The sequence below is a fragment of the Leptonychotes weddellii genome, chromosome 9, assembly GCF_054177405.1.
Source record: "Leptonychotes weddellii isolate Sample4059 chromosome 9, ASM5417740v2, whole genome shotgun sequence".
In the NCBI taxonomy this organism is placed as follows: domain Eukaryota; kingdom Metazoa; phylum Chordata; class Mammalia; order Carnivora; family Phocidae; genus Leptonychotes; species Leptonychotes weddellii.
In genome coordinates this window covers 102092648-102113998 of record NC_138377.1, presented here as the reverse complement: position 1 = coordinate 102113998, position 21351 = coordinate 102092648, and the positions used below count along the sequence as shown (strand labels likewise).

At 56.7% G+C, this 21351-nt stretch overlaps 1 protein-coding gene across 9 annotated transcripts in view; it reads right to left on the bottom strand.

Moving 5' to 3' along the window:
* The window catches only part of LINGO1 (leucine rich repeat and Ig domain containing 1), a 177656-nt gene extending 156408 nt beyond the window's left edge, over positions 1 to 21248 (bottom strand). For 8 of the 9 annotated variants that reach the window (XM_081829609.1, XM_081829610.1, XM_081829617.1 and 5 more), the window contains exon 1: positions 20990 to 21155. The gene's annotated coding sequence lies outside the window, so the exon portion shown is untranslated. Of the gene's footprint in view, positions 1 to 20989 lie in introns of all 9 variants that reach the window. The other variant, XR_014148135.1, reaches the window with a different exon arrangement.
* Positions 21249 to 21351: the final 103 nt, after the last annotated feature.

Here is a 21351-nt window from a genome sequence, read left to right as displayed (position 1 = left end):
CTCACACAAATACATACACACACTTACTACACTAACTGACACATTGACATATCACTCACACACTGGCATTTACACACATGTACTCTCACACATACACACACACACACTCACGTGCCACCAGCTGCAGCAGGTGGGGCCCTGGGAATGGTGGGGTTTCTGGCCCCAAGTTGGGGGTGGGGCTCTGAATATGCTTCCCCACACACTGGCTCTATGATCTTGGGATGATCAAATCTCTGAACCTCACTTGCCTTGTCCATAAATTGGGGATACGGGTGCTCCTGCCTGGTCGACTGGGAAGATAAATAGAGAGAAGGGGCACCCGGCCTGGTGCTCAGTGGTATCCAGCCAGCACCTGGCCCAGGAGGCAGGCCTGGCGGCTGACCCTAGAGAGGGGTGCAGGCAGAGCACCAGGGGGCCTCTCCTGCAGCCTGAGCCTTGGCCTCCTGGTTCCCAAGGACCTGCCCACCCATCCTTTCCTTCTCCACCTCTCCTGATTTATTCCTTCACCAAATATTCTCCAAGGGCAACTTCCATGAGTGGGGAAGGGTACTAGGGGGCTCAGTCTCCTTGGCAAGGCCCCCAGACACAGGCCTCGGGCTGGAAGTCCAAGGAGGCAGCTCTCATGCGTGCCAGCTGTGTGGCCTGGGCTGAGCTCCCTCCTGAGTCCTGGTTTCCTCCACCTCTCAGATGAAGCCCCAAATCCCTTCCTGAGCCATTGCCAAGAGATGCCCAGCTGATCGGCGCTTCTCAAAGTGTGTGCAGGCACAAGGGGAGTCTAGGTGGTACGCAGACAAATGCTTTTATTTTCATTGTTATGTGTTTATTCTTCCGTGTATCAAAAATAACAATAGTATGAGCACACCGTAGCCGTGACTTCACGGATGTGTGGCTTGGGGAGCGCTGGGAAACCCACCTTCAAATGTGAGTCAACACGAAGACCAGGATTAGGAAAACAAGAGTACAAGTGGCCTCCAGCGGTGGCTCAAGCCCGTGACAATGGGAGGGAGATGGGGAGAGCTGGCCTCTCACCTGGCCTGGCTCCCAGCAGCCCTCACAAGGGTCAGCAGCTCCCTTCCTCCCTCGAGGGCCAGGCTGGCTCCTCCTTTCCCTCTTGGTTCCCCACATGGCACCGTCCAGCACAGGCCTAGGTCCCCAGGAGGACTCATGAGGCCTGCCAGATGGAACGAATGGAAGGAAGCATGGGTGGATAGGGTGCGGAGGTGTTTCCGTCGTGTGGGCAGAAGACAGCAAAGGCCTCTGGGTCCTTCCCAAGATCAATATTCCGTCAAGTCTAAGATGTGAATGGTGGAATTTCTCACCTACATGGTAGGTTAAGATGGAGGGACTCTTTGGAGGCAAGAGACTTCTTGTTTCATGAGCTGCCAACCTCTCAAAGAATGAGACAGAGAAATGGGCACTGAGCAGGTTTCCGGGCCCACCGTGGCTTTCTTGACCTGACAAGAGAGCTATGCACAGGGTAGATCCCATAACAGGGGACCTGCCTAGCCCCACAGTTAGCCAGCCCCAAACTCTGCCTCCTGCGGCCAGCAAGCCCCAGCGGTGTCTTCCAAAGGTTGCTGTTCCTAAAGGACAAGACAGGACAGAGTGGTGCCAGCCTAGGACAGATGAGTAACCACAGCCTGAGCAGTCCCTCAGGCCTAGGTCCTCCAAGCCAGGCCCTAGCCAGGCAGGGGTGCCCCAGTGGCTGTGCAAGCTGGCACAAGGTAGACTGCCACAAGCCAGCCAGGCCCAGGCCAACCCAGGCAGCCCTGTTCCTGGTAGGCCTCCACACCACCTGGCTGGTAGCCCTGAGCCCAGTGCCACCTGAGCTTGGCAGGGCAAGCCATTCTGTCAGCACCACCCCAAGCCCCCCAGCTGCCATATTCCAAGATAATGAATGGGCCTCCTGCTCCCTCCTCCCCAAACCTTCCTGAAGCTCCCACTCTCCTCAGTGGCATCACAAGGAGTTGCTATGGAAATGGGACCACAGGCAGAGCATGACAATGATTTGGGGCAGGGAGACGCAGTGGGAGCCAGGAGCTCTCCTGGGCCCAGGGCCTGCTTGTGTGCCGAGTTCCACGAAGGACATGAAATCCCGGCTGCTGACCTCACAGCCAAGAGAGGTAAGGAGACTACCACAGAGGTGGGGGGCTTCCCACCTGCCCTCCTGGCTCCTTGCCCATTCAGTGGAGCCCTGGGAGCTGCAGGAATCAGAGGCCTGTGTGTTCAACAGAATTGCCACGTGCCCTGGGGAGGTGAGACTCCTGCAGAAACTGCCACTCCAGGGTGCCGCCCAAGTGGGTTCCATTCTGTGGGGCAGCACCCAGCAGGTGCTGAGCAAACACCACCATCAGAGAGGTTGGTACTGGCAGGGGGAGATGGGCAGATGGAGAGAGACAGAGAGACACAGGTATGTGCCTGCTCTGGTCAACGCAGTCATAGGACCACAGAGCTTGAGAGACCCACACCCACTGAGCAGATGGGGAGACTGAGGGCAGAGTCACCCAGCAAGTCAGCCAAAAAGACAAGCCCAGAACCCATGTCTCTTCTTCCGCAGACCTGAACCCTCTACCCAACACCCCCAGCTTTCCATCCATCCATCCATCCATCCATTTGTTCATTCATTCATTCATTTACTCATTCATTCATTCTAGTCTTGGTAAGGGCCTATTTTGTGCTTGATGATTGGAATAAAAAGACGTAAAAGACACCGCTCCTACCTGCCAGGAGCTCAGAGAGGAGACAGGCCATCACGGGCAGAAGGAAGGTGCTGGGACAGAAGTCCAGAGAGCCACGGGAGCTCAGGGAAGGTCTCCTCAGAGACTTCAGTGCCACACTTCTGAGCCATGCTTCAAAGAGACTCTGGATCTCCCTGACTCGTCTCCCAGCTGCTTCCTTAGCCCAGAGCCTCCTGACGGCCCCATATAGAGGCCTCCAGGGTGAGGCAACACTGAGCCCACCTGGGGCCCTCAACACCCGGAGGTGTTCCCCATGAGCACCCCCAGTCCCTAGGAATAAGGACTCATGAGGATAGTGCCTTGCTACACAAAAGGAGCTCCCAGAATGCCATGCCTGCCTGCCCTCCCCCTCCCCCGCCAACTGCCCCAGGCTCAGCAGCTTCCTGACTTGTTCCTGCTTTCCCTGGCACCTCCCTCGAGCCAAGCCTTGCCCTGGGCCTGGGGCCCTGCACTGGGCAGAGAACAAGGGAGCCCTAGCCGTCGGTCTATGCCCTTGTGGAACTAAGTCCCAATCTCTCTGTTAGCAACAGGAAAGTTCTCTCCTATGGTGTTTGGGTTTTTTGGCAGGGGGCTAATACTGAGCAAGGCAGGAGGGCACACCTCCCAGAGCTCGGCTGTATCCTACATGGGCCGTCCCTCTCAGCAGCTGGTACAGACCCCAGGACCTATTTTACCCAAGTGGAAACCGAGTTCCCAAGAGGTGGCCCCAGGTTGCTCAGCGCTGAGAAGGCAAGATGGGGAACGACGCGTGAGGACAAAGAAAGGCCAGGTCTGGGACCGTGGAAGTGGAAGAAGGAGCTATCTAGGAAGGCTTCCCAGTGGAAGAGGGACTTAGACTGGCTCAGAGACTGCCCTAAGGCTCCCAGCAGGAAATGAGTGTCTCTGAAAAAGAAAACTGGGCCAGGGCATGCCCCACCAGCCCACAAGACTTGGGGCTAGGCTAGGAGGGGACTGGGCACGTTTCCCGCCAGCCTCCCAACCCACCGAGGACTGCGATGGCTGCCATCTCACATTCCTAATTACTGCCATCACGGGAAACCAGCTGGGGGTAGAAACACAGTAGAGACACAGAAAGGAGGGGGCAAGCACATGAGAGACAGAGTGACCATGACTCCAAAGCCAGACAGACAGACGGAAAGGCAGTGATGGAAAAGAAAGGACAGACGGCCCATCCCTCCCTCCCCCAGAGCCGGTGCTGCAGCTGCCAGGAGAAGCCTGCAAACTGGAGCTTTGCAAAGATTTTTCAGCAATAAAATTCTTATTTGAAATGAAATCTTATGCAGTGGGGGAAGGCTTTCTATGCCAGACATTAAATCCAGAAGCCATAAAGTGAAAATTTGATAAATCCAAGTACATAAACACGTAAAACATCTGCATGGCAAAAGACACTATAAGCAAGTTAAAAGGCAAGTGAGACACTGGAAGAAAACATCACTAATATACAAAGAGCCGCTACAAATCAATAAGAAAAAAGACAAAAGAAGAGAAAATTGGCAGTGAAATAGAAATCCGCAGAGGAAGAACTCAATTGGCCAATAAATGCATGAAAAGATGTTCTATCTCTCTAGCAATCAGGGAAATGCAAATGAAAATGACATGATACCATTTTTTGCCCATCAGATTGGGAAAAATTAAAATGATTGATAACAACCAGTGCTGGCAAGGATGTAGGGAAATGAGCACTCATCGACCATTGGAGAGAGGGGGAATTGGCTCAACCTTTGGAAGGGTAATTTGGTGATATCGGAGAACGCTTTAAACCCACATACCCTACAAACTAGTAATCCCCTTTCTAGGAGCTTCTCCTACAGAAACCATACCAGAGACAGTCACATATAAACACTCAAGGATGCTCACAGCAGTATCGCTGGTAAGAATAAAAAAGAAATTGGAAATTACCTCAGTGCTTATCGATAAGGGAATGTTCATATAAAATACAGCACATCTATACTCTGGAATACTCTGCAGCCATTTGACAGAAAGAGGCATATCTATGTATAACAATATGAAAAAAACAAGCTGTACAATGCTATTTCAGAATGAGCCCATTTTTATAAATAGCAATTTGTTGGTATATGGCCCAACAATACCCAGATGTTACAGTGAACACCTCCTAGCAGGGGATGAAGGAGCTGCCACGGGCTCCTACCCACAAGCGTGTTGTTGGATTTTCTTTTGTAATCAGAAAAACAAAATCAATAAAGAGTTAATGGGTTTTTCTTTTAAGTCCTGCCTGAACCCTCGTATAAAATGCAGATCTAAGCAGCCGTGCTGTGGTGGGAAGGGAACCTATCTGGTTCCCCCTGCCTCCAAAGCCCCCAGGCACCTTCCCCGCACACCAGGGCTCTGGAACCAGTTTGAGAACTACGCTGGAGAATGTGGAGCCCATATCCCCGCCCCCCAAACCAAGGCTGACAGGGCATAAGGTTACCCAAGGTCACACAGACAATCCCGACTGTCTGGGGCTAACGCCAGGGCCGCTGGCTCCTCAGCAGGGCTCTGGCCCTCCGGGGCTAGCGTGGGAGGTTTCCCTGGGTGTCCAGAAAACCCCGGGGTATCACAGTGTTGGGAAACCCTAAGCTGAGGCTCAGGGGGAGACCGGAGGTAAGGGCAACATGGAAGTGTCTTTGCAAAAACTCGAGGGGAGGGATCTCTGAGGCTCAGCTCTAGGCTCTTACAGGGTTCTCTGTACAAAGAAAAAGGATGGGCGAGCCCATGGGCCCACCAGGCAGAGGGGCCTGGTGTGTGCAGGTGTGCAGTGCTCACAGAGAGAGGGGGGCTCAGGTGGCCTGTGGAGATGAACTGTGGAGGGTGTGTGTGTAGTCATGTCTGCATTTAGAGTCAGTAAGATTGCGTGTGTGTGTGTGTGTGTGTGTGTGTGTGTGTGTGTGTGTGTGTGTGAGGGTACGTGGGCAGCCAACAGACCTGCAGACAGACCAGGAGCAGGTCGGAAACAGCAGAGCCCCATCCCCAGCTGGCCCTCAGCCTCATGCCTGACCCAGTGCCTCCCAGGGCTCCCCTACCCTCTGCAGACTGGGCCATCTGCCACCTTGACAGAGACGGGCCTCGAAAACTCTGTGCTTGTCGCTTCCTTTGCAGGGATGCCTTCCCTCCCTGACCAGTCCCCAGTGTCCTCCAAGAAGCCTCTCCCAACAGGCTGAGGTGGGAGCACCTCTGTCCTGCCCTGACCGCCCCCCCCCCAAGCTGTGAGTGCTGACGGACATGACTTCCCGCGGCAGGGGGTGGGTCCTGCTCTTCTCTGCACCCAGAGCCCAGCGCAGGCCTGGCACCGACAAGACATCAAGGACTGATGTTTGTGGAAAGAACAAGTGGGTGATCACAGCGCTCAACCCCAGCCGGGCACAGAGTGGCATCTTCACGGGGTTGGAGCAGAAAGAGGACTGGGGACTGAGATGCCTGGTGCCCTGCCCTAGGTCAACATGAGAGGTGACATTATCCAAGTCACATGGAGAATGATTAAAGCAGGAGTTTCTAACTGGGGTCCCCAGGGAGAGGCGACTTAGGAGTCTGGGAGCCTTGAAACGGCACCAAACTAGATGTGAATTTATGCACGTAGTCGGGGGAGAGGGAGCAAACCTCCTTCAGGTGGAGGGCAGGGCTGCCTGGGGAGGGGTGAGTTCCTCATCACTGAGGGGTGTGGGCACAGGCTGGACCAGGCGAGGTCATAGTGGGTGAATGGACTCTCTGGGCCTTGGCTCCTCCTATCTTACAGCCCAGGGTTACACAAGGCATCCTTGTGAGTCCACGCTGATGTGAAAGGAAGTGCCAAGGTCACGCAGGGGTGAGGCTCCACACTACAGAGCTGAGCGTACAGTCCTCCCACCTGGTGGTGGCCTGAGTCCCTCTTCCCTCCTTGGGTAGGGGACAGGCTTCCCTGACTGACCCATACTGCTAACTAGGCCTGCAGAGCCCAAGCCCTTCTTGGGTGCCCCCGTCACCATCTCCCACATGACGGTGACCCTAAAAAGGACAGGAGCGAGAGGTTTCATTATGAGCCTGGCCTGGGGCCAAAGGAGCCCAGGGGCCGGACGGAAACACGGAGCAGGGCTGGCAGCCAGGCCAAGGCCACACAAGCTCTCGGGGCCCCCCAAACTCACTCTGACCCCTCAGGGGCCTCTCTCCGACTGGCCTGGGGAAACTGAGGCACAGATAGAACCCTCTGCCTGGGTCACACCGGGAGTTGGTGGCAGAACTGGGCCAGGATCCCGGGCTTGCTGCCCCTAGCTGGGCTCACTCTAGGCATAAGTGTACCTTGGCCCCCTCAAGCAACTCAGTGCACACCTCAGCACCCCACAATCCTGCCAGAAAGAGGCAGCTGGCACCAGGGCTCCAACCCACTGACTCAAACGCAGGCCTCAAGTGTCCCCCGGATCCAGCCACCCTGAGCTTCGGTCTCCTCCTAAAACGAGGTACAAAAACCCTCCTCCTGCTCCCATTGTGAGGTTATGCCAGCATGGATGTATAGTCTGCTTGCAGTGACCCCTCCTGGCCACCCCTATCTGGGCCTCAGTTTCCCCAGCTCTAAGTGAGAAGGTTGCCCTAAATTATTCCCCAGGTCCCAGAGCCTCCCAGGTGCCCAGCCCACACCTGCATCAGTAGGGAGACCACGGCCTGCCCTTGGGAGCTCCCTGCTGGTTGGCGGATGACAGCTCAGGCTGGCCGTGGAGTGAGCGAGAAAGCGCCCATCGCAGGGCTCCCACACCATGCCTTCACACTGCCAGTCTCCACCCCTCCCGACTGCTCCACTCGTTACCTGCCTGTCCCCTTCAGGCACTAGGTTTGTACCCCTGTTCCAAAGGCCAGAAGAGGCTCATAAATGGAAAACCCAGTGTGAGCCAGGCAGCGATCAAGGAAGGCTTCCTGGAGGAGACAGGACAAAGTGGGTCAAGTTCACATGGGGCCTTGAATACCCAGATGAGGAATCCAGACCCTGAGGAGCCCCTGGCAGTTCCATAGGTACCTCCCCTACCCCAGCCCAGGCCGGCCTCGGTACTATGTCTCCAGCCCAGGGCTGAAGGGGAGAGGGGAGAAGGGACTGGGCACGAGCCCCCCCCTCCACTCCTTGGTGCTGTGTCTTCTGCCAAGGGCTGAAGGCGAGCTGCCCCCCCCGCCCCCTCCATAGCCATGGACTGTGACTCCATCCGAGAGAAATGAGTCCTGGTTGGTGATGCCTGCAGGCGCTGGGGCCTCACTGAGGACAGCTTTCTGCCGATGAGTGCCGTGTGGCCAGGGAGGGCTCCCCGACAGATTAAGAGCAATGCCTCGGACTCATTCCTATTTGGGTCGGCTGCCGGCTTCAGCATGGCTGAGAGACACGAGGGCAGAGGCAGCCCTCCGAGAATGCCCAGTGATGATTCCTCTCTGAGTCCAATCTATTTTCTATCATTAATGCTTTTGAAAAGCCCCACACGCTCTGCAAACAGGGAAGGAGCACGGGGCTCGGCAGGGCAGGGCAGGGGAGGGGAGGGGAGGAGGTTCTGGAGGCAGAGGAGAGCTCCGCAGAGGTGGTGGGGGCAGCCAGCTGGGTGGGGGGCTTGAGACCCGGGTTCAATCCCCACCCTGTCTGCACCTGCCTACTGAACCCTGGGGCTAACCCATCCGATCCCTGGCAGTGGGAACTGGCCACCTGCTCTGCCACCTCAGGGGATGGTTTCTAAGGTCACCTGAGAGGTCAGAGGTCAGCAGGCTCCATACACTGTAAAGGGTCTTGAGGAACCAAGAGTCAGGCAAACCTGACTGACTATGGCAGCAAAGGACTATGAACTGGGGTTCCCTATCCTGGGGGCCCCTCACACCCCAGGGTCCAGGGAAGGCCTCAGGTGCCTCTCACCACAGCACAAGCAGAGGAGAGAAGCAGCAGGAATTTGGGTCCCCTGGCTTGTCTGTCTCAAAATTGCACTGCCATCCTCCCTTTCCCCTCCGCTCACCAAGACCAGCCTCGCAGTTGGCATCCCCTCCTCCCCACACCTACTGTGGAGGCAAAGGGATCATCCCCACATGTCCTCGGCTCTGAACACTTCCAGGGCTCGCCCTCACCCTTGGGATCATGTCCAAACTCCCCACCCCCACGGAAAGCTCTTCCAGGCAACTTGGGCCCAACCAGGGAGGCTCACCTCCTCCGCAGCCTGACCCCACCCTCAGCTCCAGTGCTCGCCACCCCTCATCTTCGCACAGGCTTTTCCTATCTGGAATTCCCCCCTCCTTGGCCTCAGGCCACCTGTCACACTCCTTCCCCTCTTCACAATGTAGCCCAGGACCTCCTCTGGGCGGCTTGTCCCGACCCCCACCCCACCCCGCCCTGCCCTGCTGAGTACCCAGTAGTGGCCTGTGTGAGGACTCAGTAATGCAGCAAATAGGCTTGTCTGGCAGATCCTCTCCAATCAGTGACCTCCTGTGTCCAGGGGCTGCATCTGACCCATCCCGGTGCACCCCCAGTGCTTGGCAAAGCGCCTGGCCCACGGTAGAGCAGTCCACTGATCTTAACTGAGCGCCTACTATGTGTCAGGCTCTGTGCTGCGTGCTGGGGATGTGACAGCAAAGACGGAGCTAGTCCTGGTCCTCGAGTTGCTTGCCGGGGATGTACTCCAGAATGTCTGTTGAATGAATGAACAGACATAGGACCACCTTCTAAATGGGGAAACTGAGGACCAGAAAGGCAAAAGGCCCTCTCCAAGGGTGCTTCTGCTTCCCCGCCACATCTCTCTACTCCATTTCTCTCCCAGAATCTTCTTAGCAGCCATGAGGAGGAACTCAAAACGAAAGGTTAGGAAAAAAAAAGGAAGACGAAAATGTGGTGGATTTTCCCCCTTTCTCCATAATGTAAAGAAAATTGCTTTTGCCAACTATCGCAGCTTAAAAGCAATTAGAGTTTTTGGAGGGGACTCTGGGCACAAGCAGAAGCGACAGAGTGAGCGCCGGGCGCAGAATTTTTCCAGCATTCGTTTATATCAAGCAAAAGGGAAAAAAGGTGTTAAAAGCAGCAATTTCCTCAGCAGAGATGGTGGAGATACAATATTTACAGCCTCCAAGGGAGGGGCTTGGGAGGGGCAAGGGACCCCCGGCTCCCCACTCTCACTACACGCTCTGGGAAGCTGGGAAAGGGACAGCAAAGAACAGAGACAGGCAAAGATGAACCACCTCCTAGGCCTATATTGATAGGGGCTCAGAACAAGGGGAGAAGCCTCCAGACGCCCTCTGCTCTCTCACCCCTTCTCCACCGCCCATGACCCATGGCCACTAACCGGCCCCCGCCACCCAAGAGCCATCCCTTCAAGCCTCAGACCTGGCCCTGCTCAAAATCGGGAGAACACGCACTGCTCCAGGTCAGCACTGGAGGCCTGCACAACCCAGGCCCCCCACGCTCACCTCCACATGCTGAAGGTGTGGCATGCTGCCCTGTTTCTGAGGAGCCTCGCTCTGTCCCACCTCCAGGCCTTTGCTCATCAGGGACCATAGGAATGTGTACAATTCCCCTGAAGGGGAGTTAAGGCAGGTTTGAGGATACAGACCCAGAGCCAAGGACATACAGCTCTAGGCACAATGCTGGACTCCCCACCAGGCCTCTCCTCTGAACCACCCCTTCCTCACCTGGGCCTTTCACCTGACCCTTGGCCTCCACTCTCCAAATACAGAGCAGCACCAGAGGTCCTTCCTGAAACCTTAACTGCCCTCCTCCCAGCAGCAGCACAGACCTCTGTTCATTCCTAGGTTCAAAAGCCAGCTCCCTTACTCACTCGCTGTGTGATCTCTGCAAGTCCCTCAACCTCTCTGAGCCTCAGCTCCCTTATCTGTTAAATGGGAATAGTGACAGTACATCTCTCATGGGGTTGTTTTTAGGATTAAGTGAGGTAATGTATGTAAGGCACCCAGCACTGTGACCAACAGTTGGTGTTCAATGAACTCAGCCCTGCCCTACTTCACGCTCAGTCCTCAAACGTGCCTCCCCAGGCCTCAGGATGGCCCACGTATATGCACACAGGTTCCCCCACCGCCTTGCAGTCACCTGATAAATGCACAGAAGGCACACACCAGCTAGGAGCAAAGAGTGTGGGAAGCTCTCAAGGGCTCTGCATACACCCAGGAAGCCCAATCCCTCAGCACAACATCAGGGAGCCTCTCACTTCGCTTGGCTAGGAAGGATTCCTCCCAAGAACAGCGGTAAGCCTCAACCAGAACCCTTAGCAGGTGGAGGAGGTGATAGGAGGCTTAGCCTCCCCTCCAGCTGGTGGCTGCAACCCAGCCCTCAGCCAACTCCCAAGCCCCATTGGCCAAAGGCAAACACCAAGGCCCAGGGAACAGCTGTTAGTGGTGTAGCCAAGAGCAGAAACCAGGTCCCAAAGACAGTGTGGTCCAGCAAAGCCAGGTAGTTCTAGCCTCAAATCCCAGTCTCATCAGTGACCAGCTAGGTGACTCTCTAAGCCTCAGTTTCCTCATCTGTAAAATGGAGTCCATGATCTTCACCTTGCAGGGCAGTTGTGTGCATTAATAAAAGTAACGTTCTTCTGTGCCCTGCCTCGATTCCAGCATATAGTTAGTGTGGGAACATATGGTGGTTCTGCGCCACCTGCCCCTGGACTCCAGGCACTGTGCTCGCCCTATCCCTACAGCGCTGGGAGAGCAGAGGAAAGGGCTGGGGGGAGGGGCGGCAAGGACCTGCCCTCTTTCCTCTGACCCTTCCCAGCCCGCTTTCCACCCCCAGGGGCTGCCCTCCTTGCCTCACTCTTGGGGCAGAAGGGGCCCATTACCTGCCTCATTGTACCAGGAGGAGTGGTGACATCATCCAGATCATACAGGCCCCAACCAGCCACTCGTTCAAGGTTGGGTTGTTTTTCTCTCCTTCCCCAACTGCAGAGAATACACAGGCTTGATGCAGGGTCTGGTAGCACCATAGGACCATAGACCACAGATCAGAAAGTGTTTTGCTGTCTCTATCTCTTCCTTTCCCTCTGGTCACCTCTCTACCAAGGGCCTCTCCTGCCCCACTTCCTGTCCTCGAGAAATAAGCCCAACCAACTGTAAGCCTGGCACTATTCAGGGCTTTCCTCACTGCAGGGGCAAAGATGGGAGAACAGCAGGCCAGTCTCAGCCCTGGACGGCCGAACCTCAGGACACCCCATTAAAGCCTTCTTCCTGATCTGCACACCCATTCTCCCCACTAGTAAGTAACTAGGTGTGCATGAATGTGTGTGTGTGTGCACATACACACACAGGGAGGCAGGCCCTAATGGGGGAACCTGAGCCCACCCCAGGGATGACTGACAGCCCTTTCCCAGCTGGGCCTGCCTCCTCCCCTCTGAACACTGGGGAACACTGGTCTGTCTGAACCACAAGCCCAGCTGGACCAGAAGCAGGGGTTCCTGGGACTGAGAAGCCAGACACCAGACTATCACCAAGGCTCTACAATGCTTTTAACTGTGAGCCCTGAGACAAGGATAACCACTCCCTGTGCCTCAGTTTCCCTTCCTGAAACCCATAACAAAAATGAGATCATCTCCGGAGCTGCCTTCTAGTTCCAACTTTCTCCAATTCCATACCCAAGACCTCGGTGACCCTCACAAAATCAAGAGATACTAAGTCACTAACAGCAGAACAAGGAGTCCCAAGCATGTGTGGGTGCTGGGGGCAGGATCCCCTGACCCAAAGGAGACAAGAAAGCCCAGGGAGACCCGCACCTGCCCTAAGCTGGCAGAAGACACCCATTCTATACGAGTCTCCCCAGGGAAGGACTGGGCCCAGGCAGGAGAGCAGGAGAGCGAAGGACGGCTCCTCCGTATGGCTAGAGGCTACCAGGGCTCTCCCCCTTTCCGGCACACATGCCAGGAGCTCACCCCTCTGGTGCCTCACTTCCCATCTGTTCTGAAGAGATACAGTCTTTAGCCCAGCCCAGATCTCAGGCTCAGCCCCAAGCCCCTGACACACACACTCCAGTTCCCTCAAAACCCCCCGAGAGTCCAGACTGGGATCCTAAACTCTCCTACCAGGCCAGCCCTCCCCTTGCCTTCCCCACTGCCCCCCAAGGTGGCTAGTGGGGGGCAGCCCCGCTTCTTGTGCCAGCAGAAGCTCCCCTCGCTTGCATGGCCAGAGCCTGATAACATTCTCCTAAATTAAACAATAAACAAGAAGTTGTTTTAAATTTTCCTGACGCTGCGGTTCCTGATTAATCCCCGCAGCAAACAAAAGGAAGAGAGCAGATTAACCTAAAAGACAGTCACTTCCTGTTTCCAGGCAGAACCCCCAGCCTGAGCCAAAGGAACCCCCCCACAAAAGACTGGGATCCTGCTCCAGCCATCTGCCCAGCTCCAGACCACCAACGCCCTCCCCCTCCGCTTCGAGACTCTGCCAGTCCCGGGCTGACACCTGTGGCCACCTCCTAGGTCCCACCTCTCCTCCCTTCCCCCTCTCTGCTCTGTGACCTTGGACAGGCCAGGTTACCTCTCAGGGTTCAGTCTCCTCATCTGTCAGCATCCTCATCTCTCAAGAATAAAATGAAAAGGAATATATGACCACTTGAAGTTCAACAGAAATTTTCTCTTATTTTTTAGAGAAGGATGCTGAAATATGTAGGGGTGAAATTGCATGATGTCTATAATTTACTTTAAAATACTCTGGGGGAAAAAAGATAAGGCAAAATGTCAACAATTGTTAAATCTAGGTGATGCTATATACGGTTTCCTATTCTAGTCTCTCTACCTTTCTGTATGTTTGAAAATGTTGCTAAGAAAAAGTTTAAAAAAAAAAAAAAAAAGCCTTGGTACCCTGAGCCAGGAGCCCCACAAACAATGCCCCATGCTCCTGGCAGCTAGGTCTCTCAAGTAGGTTAAACATCCCCCCTGCCAGCTCCTTTATGTGGTTTCCCTAGAAATCGCTTTTGCACGAATTCCACTGAGTCCTAACTCCACACTGAGAAGCCTTAGCACATTCAGGAGCCAGACATAGCACTTGAGTGAGACAACTTTTGTCTTCCAACCAACCGGCCCCTCCCACCCACCATCTCCCTCTCCCTTCTGCAGAGCAGCCCTGGGCTGGGGACTGTGGTGCTGGCTCCATCCCCAAGTAGCCACCACCCTCTGGGAGCCTCAGAACGCCCCCACCCATTAAGCACAAATGAGGACAAGTCAACAACTGCCTGGCTATCTCACTCCAAGGCACGGTGTTACCCCACAGACCTGAGATCCCCATTTAACAGATAGGAAAGCTGAGACCCAGGGTCAGTTGAGACTGGAGGCAGAACATAGAAGATGGGGACAGAGGGAGGCGAGAGTGAGCAAAAGCTCCCTGCTCACCCCAATCTCCCCTTCTCCCTAACCCTCTATCCCAACCCTGGCAGCTCCAATCTGAGAGAGGGTGGCCTGCACCTCCTTTCCTCTGGCTCTCGTTTATGGAGCTTCCTGGTCAGGAGTCAATGGCTGTGATCACAGTCTCCCAGCCAGGCCCAGCTGACCCATACAAACACTGGCTAGGCCCCCCTCCACCCTTTGATAATGGAAGAGTTATCAGTACCCCCAAATAATCAATCACTAATTGCTGAACGCCCTGCAATTCGCTAGGGACAGTTACGTGTGGGCCAACGACTGGGTGCCCCCGCCCCAGCCTAATGGAGCCTCCAGGAACAGGGAAGGCCACGGGTGTGGTGAGCACCTCAGCAGAAAAGCTGCCCGTAACTCAGGTGCTTTTCAAGTAGATGTCCTGGGCCTCACCCGCATCCCCAGGCCCGGGAGGCAGGAGGAAGTGGCACTAGCCACAGGGACCCTGAGGGCTGCCCCTCATGCCTCTCTGAACCCATCTGGCCCCAGGTGCCTGGACATGCTAGGTACCCAGGATGGATAAACCTGGTCCCTGCCACCAAGGCATTCCCAGGCCATGAAGAGAGATAAACCACCATGGCTCAGAGGCCGCCCATACACTAGACCTTGCACACAGTAGGTTCACAGTTCTGAGGAAAAAGCAACTACGTCTAGGTCGGGGCTTGAAATACGGCATGTGGGCTGAGTATTAAACAGTGGGAGGGATCCACATGGGCAGAGGTGGAGGAAGGCACCAGGTGGAGGGGACAGCACAGCCAAACCCTAGAGAAAGAAAAAAGCCACAACATGTGGCAAAGGGACAGTGAGTGGCATTTGGCTGGCACCTGAGTGCACACAGGGGACCAGAGGGAGATGGCTGGAGCAGAGGCTCGGACCCTGTGCAAGGCACTGAGGAGTCCAGTGGCCAGCCTGAAGGCAACAGGGAGCGCTCGAGGGCACTGAGTGGGAGCGTGACAGCCAGCGTGGGCTTGGGAGACTGTTAAGGAATACTTACTACCGAGTGAGGGTTGCACACCCCAAGAGGTCAGGGGCTGGTTTGACTCATCTCTGTCCCCAGCGCAGCTAGCACAGCCAGGCCCAGAAGAAGCGCCCACAAGTGAACCACTGAATGATTCCAGGACCAGCAGCTGTAGGACTGGGGACTCCTGGGCTTGCAGCTGTGGAATAGCATGCTTGTATAAAAATATGTATTTAGAGTTGAGCCTCTAAAACAGTGTTGTGAGGCAGGTGCAGAGATAATTATCTTTACAAAGAGGGAAGCTGAGGCTCAAAGAGGGCCAGACACTGACCTGGCCGAGGTCACACAGCTGGTCAGGGGCAGAGCCCAGTGTCCTCCCCACCCTCCCCAGAAGGCAGAGCTCTGCTGGCCAGGACATGGCCCAGGGCTGTCCAGGTGGTGAAGGCCCCCTCCTCCCTCCTCCCGACCCCCACCCTCACCCCCACCAGGCCAGGAGGGCAGACAGAGAAACGCTGCCCCACTGAGTGTCACCCATACCAACCCCAGCTAGGACTGGCTACTTGTCACCATGACGGCCTGTCCCTGTATCTGTAAGGAAGACAGGGCTGGGTGGAGAATCTTTAGGACTCCCAAGCTTGATCTAGACAAGCCTTGTTGAAGACAGACCCACTTCTCCACAGCCTCTACCCCCAAGGTTTGGGAAGAATGCCCATGGAGCAAGCGTCTGAACCAAGTGTCCACCCAGCTCACTGTACAACTCTGGGAATCACTTCCCAGGTTCTTCATCTGCAAAACGGGGTAGGCTCTCTGCCTTCTTTACAGAACTGCCATGAGGTCTAGATGAGGGAAGGAGTAGAAAAACTTACAGAAAATTATAAAGCAAATTTTGTTCTGGAAAATAACAATAATAAGTTCCTCTCTACTTCAGTCTAGATATCGATACTCTGACAAGACTCATTTCCCTCTCCCAGCAGAGAACAAAAATGAACGCCATTTACTGAGATTCTTGCAGGCATCAGGCTAGTGTGTGCTTTACGTGCGTTACTTCAAAGTATGCCAATGACACCCCAACAAGATAGGTATCATTCTCCCACGTTACAGATGAGGAAACTGAGGCTCAGAAAAGTGAAGGGCCTTGCCTGAGCTCACCTAGCTCAGAAGCAGCTGAGCCAGGATTCAAACCCAGATCCAGATGGCATCCACGCCCAGGCCCTTTTGATCAACCAGGCTGATTCGAGGGACTCGTTTCCACACCCCCCAAATCTTAGAGCTACAGAATCAGTGCTCAGGGTGAGGCCACACGTCACACACACATACTCTGCTGAGGCCTGAAGCCCCAGCATCAGATGCCCTGTAGCACCCCATGGCCCGCAGACCGCCGGGCCGTCCGAGCTGGGTGGGGTGTGGAGGGTGGCTGGCATAGCTGGCCTGGAGCTAATTGGATCAGTCCTGGGCATGAAGCCGCCTGCCCAGCCGCCCTGGCAGATGGGTGCTAGAACTGGGCCATCCGCCAAGACCCAACCTCCATGTCCAAACCAACCTGGACACTGAGGTTCCATTTTGGCCTCCTCCCGCCCTGACACTGATGGCTGGCCGTGCCCACATAGATCCAGAAGGCCAGGATGGCAGCCATTCACCCTCCTTCAGCGGCTGGCATCTCCCCTGATGTGGCCATATGGCCCCATATGCTCCCTGACGGCTGGACTGCCGAAGCCACCGCCTGAGGACGTCCTCTGCGGAGGCCTTGAGGCCCTGGCCACGCCACCCACCCCTGCCCAGCAGGCCACAGGCCCAGCCAGGAAAACCCCAAGCAGGAACACCCTGCCACCAACTTGTTCTGTGACCTCATTCAAGTCACCACCCCTCCCTGGGCCTCAACCTCTTCCTCTGTCCAATAGCAATGGACCAGCCCTCTACCCCTTCTCTTTGTATCCCTCTTCCAAGGTCACAAACTTCCACCCAAATTCACCTCAGGTCTCCAGGCAAACAAACTCATCCGTTTTACAGACATAGAAACAGAGGTGCGAGGGATCTCAGGGACTTGTTAGAGTGCACACAGTGGGAGGGCCAGTAGTAAGGGCTGCATCCTGTGAGTCCCGGACACCTGCCACCTCCCTATGCCCAGGTGGTGAGAATGGTGATACGCCCGAGGCCCGGCCCTACTCTGGATGGATGGCCTCCATCGCCCCACCCGGCTCCTCCCCCAGGCCAAATCCCTCCATCCTCCTGGGTTCGGAAGCTAGGCCTGGCCCCTGGGCCACCCTCAGAAGGCAGACAAGGGGCCTGTCTCCGCTGTTGCCCTCACCACCAGCCTGGATTCCCACGCAGCCTCAGGACCTCCTCCCTGCCTCTGGCTCTCCAGGCCAAGCCCTCCCACAACCACCAGAGGGAGCGGTTTAAATTGCAAATCTGCTCGCATCCCTCCAGAACTTCCACCCTGCAACCCCTGCATACGGAATCAGCCCACACTTCTCAGCTGGGCACTCAAGATCCTCCTCTGTCTTGTGCCAACCTGCTCTGGGCCTGCTGGGCCCCTGCATGAACTACTCCATTGCAAACATGCTCCACCCATGCCTGGTGCTTCCCACCGCCATGCCTTTGCTAACACTGTGCCATCTGCCTGGAAAGCCCTCCCTTGTTCATGCTCTCCATTCACTCATGTATCCAACATATTCACAGAGCTTCCACCAAGTGCCAGAAACATTTGAGCAGGTCAAAATGCACCAGCCGTCCAGTCCACCTGAAACAACCCACTGCCGACCCCCATCTCACGTCCCTCTGCAAGCTGCCCAGCCCACTCTGCCTCATAGCCAGGGGTGTGGGTGGATACCTGTGTACCCTTTCAGAGCCCACCCGGGGGGGACCCAGGCTTGTCATCAGAATCCCCAGTACTCAGCCCAGGCCTCAAACCAGGAGATGCCACCAAATGTGGAGCAAGCCCCCACTGTAGGACTCTACGCAATGAGGAGCAAGGCCAAGGCATGGTTCTTGGGAGCAGATGTCTGAGCCCCAGAAGCCTGTGGAGGAGACTCTGGCTGGCCAGAGTGGTCCCCAATTCCCCCCAAAGGAGGCTTGAGTGGTCAGGGGTAACCTTTCCCCCTCAAGTCACCCCAAGGCCCAGCCTACCCAACAACTTATCACTGAATTTGTTAGAATATAATACCTTTCTAATTTAAAACACACCCATGGCAGAGTCAGGGACTGGCTGGAGAGGGAAAGGAGGGACCGCACTGGTCAGGAGGTTTGAGGGGGAGTGGCTCTTCCTAAGGCAGGCAGTGAGTAGGGACCGGGAGCACCTGGCTGGGATTCACACCCCTGATAGCACATACCGAGGGCCAAAGAGGTACCCTGTTCTCTCCTTCCCCATGGCTCGTGACCCCAAATGGCAGGCTCAGCCTGCTGGAGTCCTTTGGTGGGAAGGGGCCAGAAGAGCCAGGCAAGGGACTAAAGTGAGCCTGGATAGCAGGGGTGGGACCAAGCAGGCACCTGGCCATGCTCCAGCCACCTGGGAGTCAACCAGAGCATCAGTCAACACTCAGGAAGGCAAAAGTCCAGAGCTCAGGGAGCCACAGGGAGATGAAGAGGGGGAGAGAGAGACAAGAGAAACAATGGGTAAGAAAGGCCACGGAGAGCAGGTCAGAAAGGGATGAGGAGAGGCAGGGAGAGGCTGCCGGAGCATGAAGCCAGCAAAGAGGCCGAAGGAGCCACCACAGGATGCAATAGCACCCCCAAACCCAGGAGGAGCTTTCATCACTCCTGGGCAACAGCTCTCCCTGCCCCAGAGAGCTCTAAGGACCAAAGTGGCCCTGGGGATCAGGTCAGCATGTGGAGGGCGGGAGAGGGCTCAGAGAAGCCTGACTGGGGCTGAGAGCTATTCTAGCTTCCTGTACCTCAGGTGGGCCACCTGGGGAGGAAGTGGTCCGAATAGCCACCAGACTCCATTTCCCCCCAGTGCACATTTAGACGTCTGTGTGGAACCCATTTCCCTGAGGGTGAGCTCTCTGGCCCAGATGGGGCTGTAGAATGGAGATCTCAGGACAGTGGGAAGGATTCCAGGGCCCATGCAAGAGGACAAGGCCAGGGCCTAGCCTACAGGGCCAAGCTGGGCTGGGGAAACCCCTCTGATCCCCAAAACAATATAGACATCCCAGTGTTGAGGATTACAGGAATCAGGTTTGCAAAGCATGAAGCAGAGCCCAGGTAGACTCTGGCCCCAAATCTAAGAAGCAAAGGTTAATGAAGCTGGGGTCAAGAGGTGCCGAAAGTCAAGCCAGGGAGAACCAGGCTAAGAGTGGCTGTGCCCACCTTCTTGCCCATCTGGGGAGGGTGCTGGTCCCAGCCAGCAGGACAGCTGCCCTGGGAGACTCTCCAGCAGCAAGCAGCCAGTTCCCCACCCCACCTCACAAAAGACCAGGTTAAAGGCTACCTTCCCAGTGGAAAGAGGCTGCCCTGAGACTGGAGTTCTCCTAGCTCCATCTCTGCCTCAAAACCCTCCTCTGTGAAATGGAGTGGCAGTGTGCCCATAGGCCTTGCATTCTCACAAGGTGGCTGATAAGATTCCAGAAGGATAATGAACTGGAAGCAAGGTTTAAGCCTGAAAGCTGGTCAAACAAAATAATACCATCGCCCAGAGAGCCAGGTAGATACTGGTCCAGCATCACACTCCTCCAGCTAACATGTAGGCTGAGCACAAGACTTCTGACCCCCACCGGCTCACACACTGAATGCCAGGAGAGAGACTGCCGGGGAACCCAGCTGCTTGGGCCCAGAAGCCCAAGCTGGAAGGACGGATTCAAGGAGCAATCAGAGAAGACTTCCTAGAGGAGGAAGAACTGCTCTGGAAGCAAGGAGGATTTGTACAGGGGAAGTCCTGACCTCTGACCCTTCGTTGGGCCTCTCACTGGGGTGGGGGAGGGGGGTACACACGTGGTTCCCCCCTCTCAGGGGCACTATCTGGGGCCACATCTTCTCATCCTATGCTCTGCAGGGGCAGGGTTGCCATTTGGGGAGGGAGCCTAGGAACTTCCCTGAGGCAGCCAGCAACGGGACAGGAGTGTGGAAGGAGGCTCAAGAAGCGGGGTGGGGGGCACAGCACAGGCACAACCCCGATACATAGTAAAGCACACAGGAGCACGGCTCCAAGCAAAGCAGGCATGCGGCCGGGGGGAGGGGGGGGTGCACCAGGCCAGAGACCTAGAGGTTCCCCTTCCAATCCCTGGCCTCTGGGGAGCTCCTGGGGGCCAGGTCTAATGCGATGCCCCTTTCTGGCAGCTCCCTTCTTCCAGCCGCCTGTCCCACGCAGCAGAAGGCGCGGGGACACACACGTACACACAGGCACGTCTCCCACTCCCCACCTCAAGCCCTGTGTCCTCAGCCTGGCTGTAAAGACGACCTTGCGGCCCCGGAGCCTGGAAGCTGTCGCCGCGCGGTCCCGCAGGACCCTGGCGGAGTCACAGGAGTCCAGCGCCGGGAGCGGCTCCAGCGCGGCGCCGCGGGGCCGGACTGGCGTCCCAGAGAGCGGGCGGCTGCGCCGATGGGGTGGTGGAGACGCACCCCTCGACCCGCCGGGCGGCACAGCCCGCGCCCTCGTCCCATTCCTCCCTCGCGTTCTTTCCTCAGGAAGGCAAGGCCGGAATTCCACCATTAAAACGCCTCCATCTCCTCTCCCCCCACACACAAAGTTGCTCCAAGTCGCCGGGGTTCCGGCGGCAGGCGAGGGTTAGGCGGGGCCGCGCAGCGGGCGGGAGCGCGGTCACGGACTGGGGTGCCAAGCGCGCCCCATCCATCTCCGCGCGTGCACGCCCCCCACGGGCGCGCACCCAACACCCCACCCCCACTGCTGCCCCGGAGGCTCCCGCCCAATCAGAAGCTGCGCACGCGGCGCTGCCGGCGGGCAGACACCCCAGCTCCCCGGCCTGCGCCCCCGCGGCCCCGGCCCCGCCGCAGCGTCCCGGCCTGGCCACACTCACCGTCCCGGGCGCGCACTTCGCGCGCCGCTCCGCTCCGGGACCGCATTCCCCGGCTCCACTCTGCTCCGCTCCGGTTCCCGCTCCGACTCTTGCCGCTCCGCAGGGCTCGGCTCCGAGATGGTGGCAACGGCAGCGAGCAAGCCAGGGAGGGCGTGTGCGTGTGTATATGTGTGTGCGCGCGCGCGCGCGGCGTGTGCGTGTGCGCGGGAGAGCCCCGCGCTCCCCTACGCGCCCCACTCCTGCCTCCTGCTCTCCACGCTGCGATGCCAGCAGAATCCCTAACGCGCGCTCCCACCCGCCCGGGCGCTCACACTCGCACACACGCGCGCACCCCCGCGCGCGCACACATCCCCGCCGCCGCA